This window comes from Hibiscus syriacus, unplaced genomic scaffold, assembly GCF_006381635.1.
Source record: "Hibiscus syriacus cultivar Baekdansim isolate YM2019G1 unplaced genomic scaffold, ASM638163v2 tig00110503_pilon, whole genome shotgun sequence".
Lineage (NCBI taxonomy): Eukaryota > Viridiplantae > Streptophyta > Magnoliopsida > Malvales > Malvaceae > Hibiscus > Hibiscus syriacus.
In genome coordinates this window covers 5,363,042-5,382,437 of record NW_024062764.1, presented here as the reverse complement: position 1 = coordinate 5,382,437, position 19,396 = coordinate 5,363,042, and the positions used below count along the sequence as shown (strand labels likewise).

At 33.0% G+C, this 19,396-nt stretch overlaps 1 protein-coding gene across 1 annotated transcript in view; it reads left to right on the top strand.

Annotated features, from left to right (window-relative positions):
- The window catches only part of LOC120129577 (eukaryotic translation initiation factor 4G-like), a 64,519-nt gene that overhangs the window by 37,203 nt on the left and 7,920 nt on the right, over positions 1-19,396 (top strand). The gene's annotated exons all lie outside the window — the stretch shown is intronic.

The window sequence follows — 19,396 nt, the reverse complement described above, 5'->3', positions numbered from 1 at the left end:
TCCATGCATATTGAAATATCATGATTAAATGGTAAGAATGTATATTCATGAAATTATTGTTACATGTTTATTTATTGCCTCACTAAGTCTATGACTTAGCGTGTAAGTGATTTATACGTAGGTACCAAGAAACGTGAAGAGCAAGAATAGAAGTGGTAAGGATAGTATTTTTACTAGAAGATCATATCAGAAGTAATCGACAAAGTATGTATTTTGTTGTGTATAGAGTGTTGGCATGTAATAAGTCGTTAATTATGAGCACTCTGATCGAGTTTGTATTTTGTAGTCTCTTCTATGTAAATTAAAGTATTTTGTTTTAAATAAAGTTTTAAATTTCCCGGGAATTTTCTTTAAGTGTCAAGGTTTTAAAAGTCAATGTGACACCTCAGACTCGTATTTGGGTCAGGTACGGGTTGGGGTGTTACAGTTAATGGCATCAGAGCCAAGGTTTAGTCGATTCTCGGCATAAACCGGAGTCTAGAGTGTTTTATAAGGTATACATGCCAACAAAATAGTGAAAACTTCTGATCTGATGGAATAATAAGTATGTTGTTTTGCTAATAGAACGATATGTTTATTCTTAATAGATGTCCGGATATGATAGTTATAGAAGTCAAGCGGGAGATGATCGGCCCGCTAAGAGCAGTAATTCACCTGCCCTGGCCAGGCAAGGTGAAGAACAGACACCTTCTGGAGTGCCTGTGAATGATCAAGATGTATTCTTTAAAACTTTAGACGCGGTATTGACGCGTTTTCAACCTCCTGTTACTTCAACTACAAAAATGAATGTTGCAAAAGAGTTGAAGGGTTTAGGAGCTTCAGAGTTTAAAGGGGAAGCTGATGAAGGTCCTATTACTGTGAACCTTTGGCTTAATGATGTGAAAATCATGCTTGAGGGACTTCATTGTTTCGATGCTGACAAGTTGGATGGAGTCGTCTCCTTGCTTCGAGGGCAAGCGAGAATTTGGTGGACCAACGTTACATTGAGAATGTCTGATGATCAAGTAACTTGGTCTTTATTTTTAGAAGAATTCAAACATAAGTACATCGGAGATCAATTTGTTCGACAAATGAAGCAAGAGTTCATGAATCTGAAATAATGGAATCGCACTGTATATGAGTACGAGTGTGAATTCAATAAGTTGAGCCGCTTTGCTGCCGAGCTTGTTCCTACTGAGAAGGATGCTTGTGAGTGGTTCGTAGAGGGGTTACGTCCTTGGTTGAAGGAGATGTTGATTGTATTGAATCTATCCTCATTTCAAGAGGTAGTCAATCGTGCCAAAGCTTTGGAAAGAGCTCAGAATGAGAGATTTGAAAATTCAAGGACTCAAACTGTCAAGAGAACGGGTGTTTCTTCGAGTTCCACACCGTCAAAAAGAGGTAGAGATGCTGGTTCTCGACCTCAAGCTAGATCGGAGTTAGTGGTATCCTCAGCTAGAGGATTAAATCCGATGAGAGGAAGACAAACTCAGTCAGCAGGATCTAGAACTGGGAGATTTAACCAGAGTCAAGACAGACAATGCCCACATTGTGGAAAAAATCATTCTGGGATATGTAGAAGGATTTCTGGAGCTTTCTTTAGATGTGGGGAGACCGGACATTTTGTTCGGGATTGTCCTAGAGTAGTCGATGAATCTGCACAGCCAGAGAGGTCTATTTCTTCAGGCCAAAGGGGAAGAGGTAGAGGTAGAGGAAGAAATCAGTCAGAGTCATCTGCTCAACAAGAGATACGTTCCACTGCTCGAGTGTATAATCTCAGGACCAATGAAGATCGGGATGATCCGGAAATTATAACAGGTACCTTTCTGCTGTTTGATAAACATGTTATGGTATTGATCGATCCGGGGTCTACATATTCATACATTACTAGTAAGTTAGTGAGAGAATTGAACATTCCGTTAGAAGCTACTAGTAATGAAATGACAGTGACGAATCCATTAGGACACAGTGCTCGGGTAAATATGGTGAGTCGAGGGTGTCCCATACGAATTCAGGGAATTGAATTCCCTGCTAATTTGATGAAATTACATTTTGAAGAATTTGAAGTGATACTGGGAATGGATTGGTTATATCGTTATTATGCTAATGTCGATTGTAGACTGAAAAGAGTAACGTTGAGAAGTCCAAAAGAGGTAGAAATCGTGGTGTTTAGTGAAGGGTGGAATCCATTGGCGAATGTGATCTCAGTGATGACGGCAAAGAAGTTACTGTTACAAGGATGTCAAGGGTTCATTTATAGTGTGTTGGATGTAAGAGCCAAAGACAAAGAGATGGAAGAAATTCCTATCGTTAGAGAGTTCTCTGATATATTCATTGCAGAATTGCCAGGTTTACCTCCGGAAAGAGAGGTAGAATTTCAGATTGAGATAATGCTGGGAACAGCGCCCATTGCAATGGCGCCATACAGAATGGCTCCAAAAGAGTTGCAAGAGTTAAAGATTCAATTACAAGAATTGCTGGACAAAGGTTTTATTAGACCAAGTGTATCACCTTGGGGAGCTCCAGTTTTGTTTGTTAAGAAGAAGGACGGTTCGATGCGTCTCTGCATTGACTACATGCAACTCAATAAAGTGACTATCAAGAATAAATATCCACTTCCTCGAATTGATGACTTATTTGATCAATTAAAGGGAGCTTCAGTGTTCTCAAAAATCGATCTATGTTCAGGTTATCATCAATTAAAGATTCAAGAGAAAGATGTTCCAAAGACGGCGTTTAGAACAAGATATGGTCACTATGAGTTTATTGTAATGCCGTTTGGAGTTACGAATGCACCAGCTGCTTTCATGGATTTAATGAACAGAATTTTTCAATCCTATTTGGATCAGTTCGTAGTGGTTTTCATTGATGATATTTTAATATATTCAAAGTCAGAGGAAGAGCATAGTTCTCATTTGAGGACTGTCTTACAGAATTTACGAGATAAAAAGCTTTATGCTAAATTCTCTAATGTGAATTCTGGTTGAATGAAGTGACATTTCTTGGACATGTAATTTCTGCAGAAGAAGTTCGAGTGGATCCTCAAAAGATTAAAGCTATTCTGGAGTGGGAAGTTCCAAGGAATGTGTCAGAAGTCTGAAGTTTTCTGGGATTAGCTGGTTATTATCGAAGGTTTGTTAAAAACTTTTCAATAACAGCATTACCCCTAACTAAGCTGTTGAGAAAGAAAGTAAAATTTACTTGGACTCAAGAATGCCAAGAGAGTTTTGAAAAGTTAAAGAAGATTTTGACAGAAGCTCCATTATTAGTTCAACCTGAGTCTGGCAGGGATTTTGTAGTGTATAGTGATGCGTCTCATAATGGCTTGGGATGTGTGTTAATGCAAGAAGGCAAGGTGGTGGCCTATGCTTCATGACAATTAAAGCCGCATGAGAAGAATTATCCGACACACGATCTGGAGATGGCTGCAGTAGTGTTTGCTCTTAAGATCTGGCGTCACTACTTGTATGGTGAAAAATGCTACTTGTATACAGATCACAAGAGTTTAAAGTACTTGATGACCCAGAAAGAGTTGAACTTAAGACAGAGAAGATGGGTAGAATTTCTCAAGGATTATGATGTTGTGATTGATTTTCATCCAGGAAAAGTAAACGTGGTAGCGGATGCCTTAAGTCGAAAGACGTTTGCAGCCTTACGAACTATGAATGCTAAACTATCATTAGGCGGAGATGGTGCAATTTGTGCGGAATTAACTATCAAACCATCATGGTTAGATCGAATTAAAGAATTGCAAGCCAAAGATGAAAAGTGTTTAAATAAGTTGCAGCAAATAAAGAATGGAGAATATACAGATTATGAGATGAAAACTAATGGGAACCTATATTATCAAGGGAGGCTAGTGATTCCAGATGTTAATGAATTAAAGAATGATTTATTAATGGAAGCTCACTGTAGTCCATTAACGATGCATCCAGGAGGAAACAAAATGTATATGGATCTCAAGAGTCGATATTGGTGGCCGGGAATGAAGAAAGACATTACGGAATTTGTATCAAAATGTTTGATTTGTCAGCAAGTTAAAGCTGAGCATCAGGTTCCGTCGGGACTGTTACAATCAATTTCAATTCCTCAATGGAAATGGGAGAATGTAACAATGGATTTTGTGACGGGGTTGCCTTTAACTCCGAACAAAAGAGATTCAATATGGGTGATTATAGACAGGTTGACTAAGTCAGCTCATTTTATTCCGGTACGAACTGATTTCTCTATGGATAAATATGCTGAGTTGTATATCAGAGAGATTATACGGTTACATGGTGTACCTGTTTCCATAGTTTCTGATCGGGATCCTAGATTCACGTCACGATTTTGGAAGTCTTTACATGGATCATTGGGAACAAGACTGAATTTTAGCACAGCGTTTCATCCTCAGATAGATGGTCAGTCTGAGCGAACTATCCAAATTCTGGAGGATATGTTAAGAGCTTGTGTTATTGAATTTAAAGGATCGTGGGAAAAATATTTGCCACTTGCTGAATTTGCATACAACAATAGTTATCAGTCAAGCATCAAAATGGCTCCCTATGAAGCTTTATATGGGAGAAGATGTCGTACACCCTTGTATTGGTATGAACTTAAGGATAGAGAAGTTATTGGTCCTGAGTTGATTCAGGAAATGGAAGAGAAAGTCCAAGTAATTCAGAATAATCTGAAAGCTGCAGCTGATAGACAGAAATCATATGCTAATTTAAAAAGGAAAGAAATTGAGTTTAAAATCGGAGATAAAGTGTTCTTGAAAGTGTCTCCGTGGAAGAAAGTATTGAGATTTGGACGTAAAGGAAAATTGAGTCCTCGGTTTATTGGACCATATGAAATCGTTAAGAGAGTAGGACCAGTGGCATATCAATTAGCTTTGCTACCTGAAATGGAGAAAATTCACAACGTCTTTCATGTCTCCATGCTTAGGAAATATCGATCTGATCCATCTCATATAGTGACTACCGAAGAGATCAAGGTTCAATCAGATTTGACTTATGAGGAAGAACCTGTTCAAATATTGGCTCACGAAGTCAAGCAATTAAGGAACAAGACTATTCCATTAGTCAAAGTGCTGTGGAGAAATCACAAGATGGAAGAAGCGACGTGGGAACGTGAAGAAGACATGAAGATTCAATATCCCTATCTCTTTGTACAATGAAAATTCGAGGACGAATTTTTTTTAGGGGGAGAGATTTGTAACATCCCAAAATACGGGTTAGTGACTAAATCATAAAACTTCAGAGTTTGGTGATTTAAGTGGGATATTTGTATAGTCCGATGATTTGTTCGGAAATATTTCCTGAAAGTTTTTAGTAATTATCCAAAGAATTAAAGGGCAAAATGGTCATTTAACCATTAAATGATTAATTTGTGTTATATGGAGGATATATATGGGGGGAAAGGGGTAAGAAAAATATATCTTCTTCTCCTCTTTTTCTTCCATACGAGAGAAAGCCATAGCAAAGGTAAGGGTTTTCTGATTTGTTGGTTATTTGTTAAATTAAAGGTTAGGTTTTGATCATTAGATGATAACTAAGCTTAAGGAAAGCTTAAGTTGTCTTATAATCAAAAGATGAAGAAGTTATAAGAGATTTAAGAAAACGAGTTTTTATATGAAATCTTGAAATAGAGTTGATAAGTTGAATTTGAAGTTAAATTTGACTTGTCATCATGCTAATTAAGGAATATGAAGTGTTAGAATTGTATTTAGAACATATTGAAATTTGAGTATGATTCTTGAATTTCATATGAAGAATAGGATTTTGAAGTTATAGATGATTTTCATGAATATAAGTTGGTTTAAGTAATGGTAGTTGAGTTTAATGACATGATAGGGGTTTAAAATAGAAGAATTAAGTGAAAATTGATGGTTTTCGGGCTTAAAATACAATTTCTGGGCATAGGGAACCGATACCCTATGAAGGGAATCGATTCCCCTTCTAGAACGAGAAAATTTCCAGTATGTCCAGGGGGGGTATCGATTCTCCCCTAAAGGAAAAATGAAATTGGGTTCAATAATCTGGCTTAAGTTGTTAACATCAAGTTTAAGGTTTAGGCTTCTGATAGTTGTTTTGAAATGTTATATTTTATGTAGATATTGAGCCTAAACAAGTTCCGGAATAATCAAAGGATTATAATCGAATCAAAGCAAGGCTAAGGTGAGTGCAATTTTAATTGTACTTATATTATTGAACATTGGCTTGCGATGAGCTAGTGATGGAGTTACTATGGTAAAAAGTGACTCTTAAAATGTTAATTGATTTGTGATTCTTATATATGCATGAATACATGAAATGGGTATAGGTTATTATATATGTTATATGATATGCATAGACATAAGAGCATGAAACATAAGATATATGATATGATATACATGATTATATGCATATGTGATATATGCTATGAGACACGATCAATGTGAAATGAGATAAGTTATGTGAATATATGAAATGATATATGAATATGCAATACATGATACATGTGATATGATATGAAATACATGGTTACACATACATGTGGTATGTGACAGAAAAGAAAGAATAAGTGATGAGAAAAAGTATTCATCGTAAACGCCCATAGTATATGATACGAGAGCTATAGGTATAGTTGGCATGCCAAGAGTCGAGGGTATTGTAGTCCTTCGGGACGCAGTAGTCCTACGGGACATATATAGCAGTCCTTCGGGACGAATACTGAACAAATGTTCGGTGCCCCATGAGGGAATTTATACGAGCTGTGGTGACAGCATTGGTGCATAACCTCAATATACTCACATACCTCTATTCTCAATAATATACATGGGCAACAACAACGACAATTGAAATATAAATTAAAATGAAAGTGATGCATAAAGGTAAGTTTAATGTGTGCATGACTTGGTTATATATGTCATAGGAAATATATATCCATGCATATTGAAATATCATGATTAAATGGTAAGAATGTATATTCATGAAATTATTGTTACATGTTTATTTATTGCCTCACTAAGTCTATGACTTAGCGTGTAAGTGATTTACACGTAGGTACCAAGAAACGTGAAGAGCAAGAATAGAAGTGGTAAGGATAGTATTTTTACTAGAAGATCAGATCAGAAGTAATCGACAAAGTATGTATTTTGTTGTGTATAGAGTGTTGGCATGTAATAAGTCGTTAATTATGAGCACTCTGATCGAGTTTGTATTTTGTAGTCTCTTCTATGTAAATTAAAATATTTTGTTTTAAATAAAGTTTTAAATTTCCCGGGAATTTTCTTTAAGTGTCAAGGTTTTAAAAGTCAATGTGACACCTCGGACTCGTATTCGGGTCGGGTACGGGTTGGGGTGTTACAGCAATATAGTGAGAAACAAGGCTAGACTTGTTGCTCAAGGGTATACTCAAGAAGAGGGCATAGACTATGATGAAACATACGCTCCCATAGCTAGGATGGAAGCAATTAGAATGTTACTAGCATTTTCATGTTTTCATGAATTTAAATTATATCAAATGGATGTTAAAAGTGCATTTTTAAATGGTTTTATAAAAGAAGAAGTGTATGTGGAACAACCTCTAGGTTTTGAAGATTCAAAATTTCTGGATCTGTTCTTAAATTGACAAAAGCACTTTATGGTTTAAAACAAGCTCCAAGAGCTTGGTATGAAAGATTGTCAAATTTTTTAATTGAAAAAGGTTTTTCAAAAGGGAAGGTTGACACTACATTGTTTTTAAAGCATAAAGGTAAAGATTTATTAGTAGTTCAAATTTATGTTGATGATATAATATTTGGTTCTACTAATGATGTTCTTTGCCAAGAATTTTCCAAGCTAATGCAAAGTGAATTCGAAATGAGCATGATGGGGGAGCTCTCATTTTTCTTGGGACTCCAAATCAAGCAAAGAAAAGATGGCATCTTCATCAATCAAGCTAAGTACGTCAAAGATATGCTCAAGAAGTTTGGACTGGAAAATGGCAAACCTTATGACACTCCAATGAGCTCTTCAACAAAGCTTGACTTAGATGAAGGAGGTAAATGTGTAGATGTTAAATTATATAGGTCAATGATTGGATCTCTACTTTATCTAACTGCAAGTAGACCGAACATTATGTTTAGTGTTTGCTTATGTGCTAGATTTCAATCATGCCCTAAGGAATCACATTTACTAGCTGTTAAGAGAATCTTTAGATACCTTAAGGACACTCCTAGTTTAGGACTTTGGTATCCTAGAGACTCTAGCTTTAGCTTGCATGCTTTTTCTGATGCGGATTATAGAGGATGCAAATTAGATAGGAAAAGCACCTCTGGTACTTGCCAATTCCTTGGTTTTTAAAGAAATAAAATTGTGTTGCATTATCTACCACTGAAGTCGAATACATTTCAGCTGGAAGTTGTTGTGCACAAGTTTTATGAATGAAACAACAACTTTTTTATTATGGAATTGAAGTTGGTACCATTCCTATCAAGTGTGACAATACTAGTGCTATTTGTCTTACTAAAAATCCCATCCAACACTCTAGAACTAAGCACATTGAAATAAGACATCACTTCATTAGAGACCATGTCACTAAGGAATATGTAGTTCTAGAATTTGTTGATACTTTGCACCAATTAGCGGATATATTTACAAAACCTTTAGACATGGAAAGATTTTGGACACTTAGGAGAGAATTAGGTTTAACCAACCTATCTTCACTTAGTGTTTAAAATAATTTTAGCACTTTTAAGACTAAATGAAAAATGCTAATTTTTAATTGCATTCATTGCTATTAGTTAGGGGGAGTTTATGATTCTTGATAAAAAAAAATTAACTTTATGTTCAAATATCGTTTAAAGAATAATTTGATTGTTTGAACATGATTAATTTTCAATATATGAGTTGTCAATACTACTAGAGAAAATTAATTTAGCATTTTATGTGTTTAAAATCGGATTTTAGCATTTTGGTGCAGAGGGAATCGATACCCCCATGAGGGAACCGATTCCTCCTTTGAAGGGGAACCGATTCCCCCTTTGAAGGGGAACCGATTCCCCCTTTGAAGGGGAATCGATACCCCCTGGGGTTCTGGATTTATCGGGTAGAACCTCACGTTTTTGCTCAAACCCTCTTTTTCTTCTTCCTTTCACCGTTTCTCCTCTCTAAACTCTGAAATCTCCATTTTTGCCTCAAATCATCGGTTTTAATCAGAATTCACTTCAAATATCATCTTCTAAACTTGCTATCATCATTAAAATCGTGCAAACAACATCAAAATCCACTCAATCTCATCCTTCAAGGTAAAATTTTCTAAACTCTCTATTTCATCAATTTATGAACATAAAACTAGTTTTAATTAGTTCTAGGTTGAACTTTAGATCGGCATTGATTGTTTAGTGATTAGAAACTAGGTATTACAACTAATTTCATCAAAAACACAAGAATTTTTCAAAAATTTTGAAATTTTCGAAATAAAAAAAAATGTTTTTCAAATTATTGTGTTTTGATTGAATTATGTTGTTGTTATAAAAACTATACATATATTGTTTCTCAAAATCGTATTTTTCAAAAGTTTTCAAAAAACTTTGCCCATTAGGATTGATTTAGAGAACCTTGAAATATTGAGGACTCAATTGAGTTTCGGGATTGATTGAATTGCATACATTTGTTTTCTAAATTGCAGGTTATCCATTCTATTCCGATTTCCTAAACCATGTCCAATCCTAAACGTGCTAGGTCATCATCTAGTCGCTCACACCGTCAACCAAATCCACCTCCAAATCCTCCTCCTATTCCTGAAAATCCAATTCCTAATCCTAATCCCATTGATCCTAATTTGTCTATTCAAAACTCGTGCTTCAATCATCCTGGTCCTATAAATCATCGTTTTTGGTATTATCAATATTTCGAATCTTACAAAATTAGAGAATAACGTATTCCTTCTCGTCAAGCTATGTTAGATATTAATTTTAAATATCTTCCTCTTTTACAAGAGTTGAAATTTGACAAACTCTTTGAACTTGAACCCATTGTCTACCATCAACTTGTTCATATTTTCTATTCTAATGCCGTTTGTGTTAAAAACTGAACTGAAACCATAGGAATCCGTTCCTACCTCCTAGGAAAATTCTTATATATTGACTCAGCTTACATAGCCAATGCATTAAGATTAGATAATGATGGTATTTCAAATGAAAAACAAATCTTAGGAACTCGTTATAAAAGAAGGGATAGTGTAAGTGTCTTAGACCTTCATGAACGTTTTCTTCATCTAATAATTTCTTGGTGGTTTCGACCATCCGGAGGTCGTTATTCTACTCTTAGAGCCTTGGATCTTTGGTGGTTACATTGTTTCGAAAATAGTATTAAAATAAACCTACCTCAGATCATTTTTGCTGAAATTGTTAAAACCGTAAATCTTGTTCCTAACAAGAAACTCTGTTCATCTCTAGTTTACGGTTGCATTTTGAGTAACCTATTTTCTAAAGCCGGGCTTAGAGTTGGTCTAGATGCCTCATTTCCTCTAAAGAAACAAATTAATCTTCTTTCCTTAACGAGAGCGGGATGGATAAAGGATAAGGAAACCGGTGAATGGGTTCGATCTTCTGAAAATACTCCGGGAGCTAGTTCTTCACGAGCACAACCAGAAGCTGACGACGATCCCGAACTTGAACAATTAATGTGAGACATCGATGAAGCCGAAGATGAGCCTGAGCAGCCCGAGGAGCAGCCCGAGGAGCAAGCACAACAAACGCATCAAATGCCTCCATATTTTCAATCCTTTATGGAGATATTCGATTTCCGATATGCTACCATGGATTCACGCTTTACTTCTATAGAGTCCCATTTATCCACAATGGGAGCTCAACAATTAGAAATTCTATGGGAGATGCGTGCAAACAATGAAGCAACCAACGCACGTATTAATGAACTCACTCACGAAATGGCCGCTATGCGAGCTCGTTTTCCTCCTCCCGATCCGGATGTTTGATTCTGTGCTTAGCTTTAAAAAACTTTGAACTAAAAGATTATTGTTTTAACATTTTGATTATTTTGGAATGTTTGAATTTGTGGATTGATTGATTTTGAATTTGTTTGGATTTATGGATGGTGAGAACTTATATATTTGGTGTGGTTAAATTTATTCATTATTGCATCATTTACATCATTTTAGCAATATGACCAATTTTGCCATGTCACATTAAATATGAATATTGATTATGAAACTAATGGCTAACGTTTCTCTTGATTGTGATCTTAGCAGCTTAAACTATATAATCAATTGGCTAAATGATTTCAAAACATTGTTTAAAATTCTTTACAAATATCTTTTTGATTTAATAAAAAGGGGGAGAAGTGTTAAAGTTTTAAAGAGGAGTAAGTGTTAAAGTAAGGGGAGTAATTTTAAAAAACGTCGGTTTTTGATTTCAAAATCTTAAAATTACTAAAATGTTTTGTTATATCAAAAAGGGGGAGATTGTTGAAAACATTTTGATATTTCGATATAACAAATTAAGTTAAATGAATTTTAAGATTGTGCAATAAGGTTTTATAAGTATATTCGATATAATTACTCGAATATCAAAACATTACTCTAAATCTTTCAAAAATCATTTTTAATCCTTACTCAAGTGTAAAATTAAGTTTTAATCTTAAAACAATTTCAAAATAATTTTACAAAGAATTTCGAACCATTTCAAAGCCAAAAATTCCAGATTGCTCAATGGGAACCGATTCCCCCCCAAGGGGGTACCGATTCCACCCTGTGTAACGGTCGAAATATTTGAATTTTACACTTAGGGAACGGATTCCCCATAGGGGGTACCGATTCCCCCCACGCTCCAAACTGTTTTATTATTTGATTTCACACTAAAACGGCTATATTATCTTCATTAATGATCCCCAACGTTCAGAAGTGATTCAAGGTGTATTTAAGCAAGCTTAGAAGCCATTGATCAACAAAAAGAAACATCAAGCAATTAGAATCAAGAGAGAATCAAAGAGAAAGCATCAAACCTCAAGTTTGAGCATTTCAAGCCTATTTTTCATTCAATATTCATTTTGCTTTCAAGAACACTTATTGTGCTCAATTGTATTCATTCTTGAGTGTTATTTTCTTTGTTCTAGAATTGTGCAAACAATCTACCTTGTGAGGATTTCCTTGTAAGTTTGCAAATTTGTATTGTTCTCTTTGGGAGAGAGTGTTCTCAAGAATTTGGGGTATAATTCTTGAGGGTTTGTAAGGTTACTCTTTGTCCTCAAAAGAAAGACAAATTAGTGAATTTGTGGAAAATCCTTAGTGTGGATAGCTAAGGTAGTGGACGTAGACTTTGGTTGAAAAAGTCGAACCACTTTAAATCTCTGTGCAATTTCTTTCAATTTTCTGCAAAAGCTTCCACCAAAATTTTTATTGCCAATTCACCACCCTCTTGGCCAATTCCGTCAATCGATTAACTCAACAAAGTGCTAATTAATTTGAGATCTAAGGGTAAACTACACATTTAGTATCTAAACTATCATTTTTGGCCCATTTTAGTACATAAACTTTCAATTCTTTTAAAATCATACCTAACATTTAGTTTTTGTTTCATTTTAGTACCCACCGTTAAAAATTCAACGTGTTTAGTATCTAAACTATCAGTTTTGACCCGTTTTAGTACCTAAACTTTAAAAAAAAATTACATTAAATTTTGAACAGGGGTACTAAAATGAAACAAAAACTAAACTTTATGTATGATTTTGAAACAATTTAAAATTTAGGTACTAAAATAGACCAAAACTGATAGTTTAGGTACTAAACTCATAATTTATCCTAAAAAAAATAGAACTCGTGTGGAGTGGACAAAATTATGTAAAAATATCATGTTGTACAACAAATTTCAATTATTTATTATATTTTAGAAAACTTGTCAATTTCACACATCGAAATTCAAATACACCGTAGTAAATGACTTAAAACCCAAATTAAAATTTCAACACCAACATTTCTACAAATCTTTTTACCTGAATTATTTGACCAACAAAGTCACTAAATTCTAATATAAAAACTTGGGGGCATATTTTAGCCTTTTTTTATATAGTTTTATTAACTAAATTAGTATACATAAATTGAAGTTACCTGTGTTTGAAGAGGGTGTGATTTAAACTAATTAAAGATCAAAACAATATCATATTAATTATCAATTTTTTATTATTCAAACTTTATAAATTTAAATTCAATTTAAACTTAAAATACGAATAAAAAATGAGTTAATTTAATTTAAAATAAAAAAATCCCATAAACATATTCTTACAAATGAAATTGCAAAATCGCTAAATAGGGAGTATTTGTGGCAAAACTGCCCAAATAATGTGGTTTGGGATCTTTTTTCTCAGAATAATCCACTTTCCGTATTATTTCCCCAACTAGGATGTTTTCTACAGTCTTTAGGAAATCTCGGCGTCTTAGGTTAACCATGAAGACTACGATTTCTCGGCGTCTTAACCAGGAAGACTTTCTCAGCGTCTTCAGGTAATCTTGAGGCAACTCAGAAGACCTCGGGAAATCATGGCGTCTTCATCTTTATTTTCTGAACCAAAGCAGCAAAATCTGCTGCATGGCGTGCAAAACAGCGTTGCATGCATGCATGTGTTGGGGACCGGGATGAATAATGGAGCACCGGGAAGCAGCGAAGCTATGCATGTCCAGCTGTGGTCCCTCCTCGTCAGCTGCCACCCATGCAATGAGAAAGATAGAAAGAAATACAGGGTTATAAAACCCCAAAATCAAGCCAATATTTGAAAACCAAAGCAGCAAAAATCGACCTTGATAAATATCAATATTTGAAACCAAAAACCCTAGGGTTTACCTAAATCGGAACCAGATCCATATCCAGAAACCACTCTGTGCTCAGGTCTCTCTCTTTCTCCTTCATTCTCTGTATCTTCACTATTTTTCAACGTCTTTTGCTTTTTGTTAATTGAAAAGAGAATCTAGGTGTGTTCTGTAATGGAAGCTTTGTTGGCTGAGACTTTAGTTCTGGCTGGAAAGTATCATGCTTGCCTTCTCATGTTGGTATATTTACTTCTAAAGTTTTCCCTCCACTTTGAAACTTGTGTTGTTTGCTTCATTTACTATGTTATACTTTTTGGGGTTTGTCCAAAAAAAACATTACATTTGTTTGTTTTTTTAAGGTTATGCTGCTTATAGTGTGTTCTTCCCCAACACATTTACTGAATTTGCTGGTTGACTTGACCCTCTCTTTGTCTCCATTGAGGTTTTTGAGATACAAAAGTGTTAGAATTACTACATTTTCTGTTATGAATTTGCACATTGGTTGTTAAGGGCAAGTTTTGTTTACAGCTATTGAAACTGTGTGGACCAACTGTTGGGGTCTTAAGTTTTCCTCCTATTTTTAGAATAGGTGTTTGTGGAAGACTTCAACTTGTTTGCAATTTATCTTTCTCTTTTAATTGATTTCATTACGTTTTATTGCTTCTCAATGACTGAAGCTTTTACTTACATGAAATGGTGTTTTTTTTCCATGTAAGTTTAGTTTAAGCTTTGGTACGATATTTAATATGTTCTTGCTACTAGAAAATAATATACCTTCTATTGTATGTTGTCTGCAATTGAACAATTCCATATTCTTTAATGTCCAGTGATGGACATTGCTGCCTGTGGGCCCTGCAAATTTTGTTTTTTAGTTAGATTCAACATAATATACTAGAATCCTTCTATACCTCTTCTAATGGTTTTCTTTATTTTTTTTCTTTTAATCATTGCTTTATTATATTTTGCCTACGGTTTCTTTTTATTTACACCGGAAAATGGAACACTTCAGTCCATACAAATGTTATAATCCTACTATTCGTTCTTGTAGTCCATGATTTCCAAAGTTGATACTTGAGTGAAGGAGCTAAGACAGTCAATTGATCGCCTTAAGGCTAAAAGTAAGAAGTTGGAGGTAACATTTTCCCCATTTGATTATACATATTAAGTTGTATTTGAGTAGTTTGGTAAGTTTAGTTTAAATTATATTTTTTTATTGGGTAATATAAATTATTGGACTATTTATTTTGATTTTACAGATTAAATCGTATTTGAGTGGTTTGGTAAGTTTAGTTTAAATTTTAATGTTTTATTTTTTATTGTAAATATAAATTAATTAGACTATTTATTTTGATTTAACATATTTTTTGTTTAAATTTTATTTAATTATTGAAATATTTAATTTTTTTTTATAGATTTGTTGAAGCATGACAGAAGAAAATGTTATTTTGAGGCTAGATGGTCGACACATTTCTAGTCATTTGGGAGCACTGGTATTATGATCGAATAATATATTTTAATTGAGAACGGTGAATTAATTCTAATAACATATGATTTTGATCATATGACATCTATGATGTCAAATACGAGTTTTTGTCCTCAGGTGAGAGAGCATAGTGGTGTGGGCATGTATTTACAACACCAGATCATATGCCCTCGGTGAATGAGCATGTTGGTTGTGATGAACAAACTCCTGAACAACCGCAATGACCATAACGAAACATACGTGTGCCTCAACATTATTATTCAACAACACTCCGACACCGACAAGAGTGGTAAATGCTTTATATGTTTGAATCAATAAATTTTAAGTTGAATTAATATTCATCACATTCATTCAAATATTGATATTAATCATATTAATTCAACAACTGATATTAATCACATTCATTAAAATATAGCGTCAACAAACCAACCACCAACCTACATGTGTTATTAATGGATAATTAATAACTATCAACCTACCCGAATTATTAATGGATAATTAATAGTGTCATTATTTTTTATCATTATAATAAGTATTATTTTTCGTCATTATAATAAAAAATGTTATACTACAAATACTAAATGCTCCATTTTTTTCTACTACAAATATAATTCATAACAACCGAGAACTCATGCATGCATGGACTGAAATGCTCCATTTCCCGCTGCAGCTCCCCTATTTTATAACATTTCTTGCTTCATTATTGGTCTAATAATGACTCATCATTCATCCCGGTCCCCAACACAGCAAAATTTACCTGCATGACATGGAAAAAACCACCATTTCATGTAAGTAAAAGCTTTAGTCATTGAGAAGCAATAAAACGTAATGAAATCAATTAAAAGAGAAAGAAAAAGTGCAAACATGTTGAAGTCTTCCACAAACGCCTATTCTAAAAATAGGAGGAAAACTTAAGACCCCAACAGTTAGTCCACACAGTTTCAATAGCTGTAAACAAAACTTGCCCTTAATAACCAATGTGCAAATTCATAACAGAAAATGTAGTAATTCTAACACTTTTGTATCTCAAAAACCTCAATGGAGACAAAGAGAGGGTCAAGTCAACCAACAAATTCAGTAAATGTGTTGGGGAAGAACACACTATAAGCAGCATAACCTTAAAAAACAAACAAATGCAATGTTTTTTTTTGGACAAACCCCAAAAAGTATAACATAGTAAATGAAGCAAACAACACAAGTTTCAAAGTGGAGGGAAAACTTTAGAAGTAAATATACCAACATGAGAAGGCAAGCATGATACTTTCCAGCCAGAACTAAAGTCTCAGCCAACAAAGCTTCCATTACAGAACACACCTAGATTCTCTTTTCAATTAACAAAAAGCAAAAGACGTTGAAAAATAGTGAAGATACAGAGAATGAAGGGATCTGGTTCCGATTAGGGTAAACCCTAGGGTTTTTGGTTTCAAATATTGATATTTATCAAGGTCGATTTTTGCTGCTTTGGTTTTCAAATATTGGCTTGATTTTGGGGTTTTATAACCCTGTATTTCTTTCTATATTTCTCATTGCATGGGTGGCAGCTGATGAGAAGGGACCACAGTTGGACATGCATAGCTTCGCTGCTTCCCGGTGCTCCATTATTCATCCCGATCCCCAACGCATGCATGCATGCAACGCTGTTTTGCACGCCATGCAACATATTTTGCTGCTTTGGTTCAGAAAATAAAGATGAAGACGCCATGATTTCCCCAGGTCTTCTGAGTTGCCTCAAGATTACCTGAAGACGCCGAGAAAGTCTTCCTGGTTAAGACGCCGAGAAATCGTAGTCTTTATGGTTAACCTGAAGACGCCGAGATTTCCTAAAGACTGTAGAAAACACCCTAGTTGGAGAAATAATACGGAAAGTGGATTATTCTAGGAAAAAAAGATCCCAAACCACATTATTTGGGCCGTTTTGCCGAGTATTTGTTGCAATCAACACATTAAATAGATGCCAACGGTTTTCTTTTATGGGCAAAATAATCATTATTGTTTGATAACACTATACAACTAAAAAGGGTAATCTACCTTGGAGACCACTAAACTATTGGTCAATTCTATTTTGATAAGTTAATAACAATTTTTTCCAATCAGGTCACTAAATTTTTTATTTTTAATTCCAGTCAAGCTATTGATCGTTAAATGTTAAACAAATTATCGATGCGTCAGTTAAGCAAATTTATATAATAACATATTTGGTTCTCATTACATACATATTCTATCATTTCGATCCTAATTTTAATTAGAAATGATTTAATAATCCTCCAATAAGACGACACCATGTTTCACATCTTATTGGTGGAAAAATCAAGAAAATGGGATGATTTCGAAGGACTCGAACCTATATCTTAAGCTGTGGGCGCATGTCAAACATTTATAAATATTAAACGGTTATTTTTTGAGAGTTCATCGAGCGTCCTTAGTAATTAAAGATAATATTATTTTTTGAGATATTAATTTTAAACGGTTATATTTATAAATATATATGTAGGATGAGTTTACAATGAGTAACAATCACTGACATGTATTGAAATGCACCACTAATATAAAATAAGGTAAATTCATAATAATCTCAAAATTTTTTAAATTGATTTTATTTAGCATTGAGTTTTTAAAAGTTACAAAATAGATATTAAACTTTAAACTTTGTTAAAAAATAAATAACAATCGTTAAATGTTATTAAAGGTCATATAACATACCAAATTAATGAAAAATAACTTATTTAGCCCCTCAATTATAACTAAAATTTCATTTTAATATTCTTCAACGTTTTTAAGTAATAATTCTAAAAAAATAGTTTTTTAAATATATGAAAATAAGTTATTTTTAAAATTAAAAAAAAATATTTTCAAAAAATTCAGTTATCAAACAATGAATTTTTTTTATAAAGAAAAAATATTTTATAACTAATTATTTATTTAATTGTTGTTGAACTTGTAAAACAAAAAGTTTATAATCTTCGACATCCGAAAACTTATATTATCAAATGATAAAATTATTTTTTTATTAATGATGTTATTTAAGCATTTAACCTTTGTTTAAAAAATTTAAATGTAATTTAAAAATCATACATTCATAATATTATAATATTATATCAAATAAATTTTAATTTATAGGGTACAAATTTAATATATATAATATAAAATTAAAAGATGATAGTTATTTTATCTATATCTATTTTATTTTCAATTTAACGATCCTAATAAAAATTATTTCAATTAAAATTAAATTTAAGTTATAACTGAAGAGTTGAATGAAATATTTCTTAATGGTTTTGTGCCCATTTTGCAATAAAATTAAAATTTAATATTCATTATGTAACTTTTAAAACTTAATTGTTCAAAAAGATAATTTTGATATAGTTTAATGACTAGTTGTAAAATTTTATTCTATAAAATTAAGGATGAATTACAATGAATGACATATATTCTAAAAATTTTCGATAAATATATATTATATTATAATCATCTCGTATTATTCTAGAATAAAATAAAGACTCATGAAAAGTAGATAGATTATAACAGAGGTTGTTAGAAACTTGACAAAAACACATAAACGCCATTATCAATTATCTTTTTAGTTACTCATTTTTGTAACTGATAGAGACTAAATTATTCTTTTTTAGATGGACTAAACTGTCCAATTTTAAGTGTAAGAAGTACATGACAGGGTATAGCTAGAGGTAAAAGTTCGATCGAGTTAAAAAAAATCGAGTTATTCGAGTTGACGAGTCTTATTTTATAATTTAAATTTTATTTGATATTTTTGAGTCGAATTATTCAAGTTCATGTTTAAATTTAATTAAAAATATTTATAATATTATGATACTATTTAATTTTAATTTAAATTGTTTCATATTTTTTCATATGCGATATACATATATCAGAGTCGAAGAACTTGAGTCAAATTTAAAAATAAATCTATTAATTATAATTTTTTTTTGAGTTATTTGAGAACTTGATTTAACTTTGGAGTATTTTTTTATGACGAATCGAGCCATTTTTTTTTAAAAATCAAATCAAATAAAAAAAGTTAATTTTTTTGAATCGAATCAAAGTTTATTCGTTTGTAATTTTTATCTTATTTTATTCTGTCACACTTGTATTATAAGTTAGACTAGTCCTTAATGTTTAAAATCCCTTAAAACGATCCATTTAACAAATCGATGT